The 1,196-nt window shown below is 64.5% G+C and overlaps 1 protein-coding gene across 3 annotated transcripts in view; it reads right to left on the bottom strand.

Annotated features, from left to right (window-relative positions):
• Nucleotides 1-1,196, bottom strand: part of LOC127750473 (uncharacterized) — a 41,805-nt gene that overhangs the window by 2,629 nt on the left and 37,980 nt on the right. The window contains exon 1 of one of the 3 annotated variants that reach the window (XM_052272182.1): nt 863-1,190. The exons of the other annotated variants lie outside the window; for them this stretch is intronic. The gene's annotated coding sequence lies outside the window, so the exon portion shown is untranslated. Of the gene's footprint in view, nt 1-862; nt 1,191-1,196 lie in introns of those variants that run through there. 3 annotated transcript variants of the gene reach the window in all.

Genomic DNA, 1,196 nt, shown 5'->3' with positions numbered 1-1,196 from the left:
CCCCCCACCTCTCCCACCGAGATACATCTTTATGTCAAAGTGAATGCACTTTTCTCCTTTTTCGGCCGTGCCCGAGCTATGATAACTGCATACAAAACGAGCAGAATAACGCTTTAGCAAGACCAAAGAGAGAGGCGAATTGAAGGGGAAGAGGAAGGGGATGGAAATCAGCAGCCGTGCTCCCACTAAGCGGCTGGCGCTCTTCAAAAGACGCCCACCCAAACATTCCACTTTCAATTAAATTTACTTGCTGTCCCTCATGCGAGACGCCTATTGCGTTTCCAGAACGGCATGCAGTGGCGGGGCGTGCCTGCTCGCAGTGCACCGCTACGCTGCGCTCGCGCCGCCCGCCGCCGCGACACATTCCGTCACAGCGGGGCGCGGCGGCACAGCGCGGCGCCACTCGATAGAGGACGTCAAGTCCGGCATGCGGCCGGTCATTAGTAGGTAGCGTACGCGATAGCACCGCCGATAAGGCGCGGCGCCGAGCGTCACCCGGCGGCCCGCTCGTGGGCCCGGCGTGACACACGCCACGCCGCGTCCTGGAAGTGCGGCCAGGAGCGGGAAACGGGCAGGAAAGCGCGCCGCCCAAAGCGGCGTCGTGCCGTCATCAGAAACGCGACGGTAACTGATCGGAGAGGGTGGGGGGCATACGACACCGGCTGCTTGCCTATCTTTCTGGGGACCGGAAAGCGTTGGCGTTTGGAACTCCTCGTGTGACTTCGGATCTAGCGAGAAAACGGGTGATTGCTTTTTCCTCTCTATATCGTGCAGGAAAACAAACTTCTGGGGTACCAGGCAGCACCAAGAGCGAGGCGTCTGTTGAGAAGCCTGGCTCACCGACCGCACCGGCGGCACTCACCGAGCGCGCGGACGCCCGGTGCGCGGGGCGTGGGGGCACCAGCGCCACGACGCCGGCCAAGACGATGCACGAAGACGCGATGCACGCCGCCAGCATCGTCTCCTCCGCCGGGGACAGCGTCGTCGCCGCCGCGTCGAGCCCCTTCGGCTGCTTGTCAGCGCGGCGGAGGGCGGCGGGGACGCGCCCCAGGTACAGGCGGGCGGCGCACTCCTTGGTCATGGTCGGGTCAGCGCGGCGTCAGGTGGCTAGCGAGCCATCGCGGCCAGATAACAAGCTCCTGACGGCCTCTGAGCGGGCGGGCGGCCGGGCCGGGAAACACTATCGCGGGCGGGCG

This window comes from Frankliniella occidentalis, unplaced genomic scaffold, assembly GCF_000697945.3.
Source record: "Frankliniella occidentalis isolate FOCC.00 unplaced genomic scaffold, Focc_3.1 Scaffold194, whole genome shotgun sequence".
In the NCBI taxonomy this organism is placed as follows: domain Eukaryota; kingdom Metazoa; phylum Arthropoda; class Insecta; order Thysanoptera; family Thripidae; genus Frankliniella; species Frankliniella occidentalis.
This window is presented reverse-complemented; position numbering and strand designations above follow the sequence as displayed.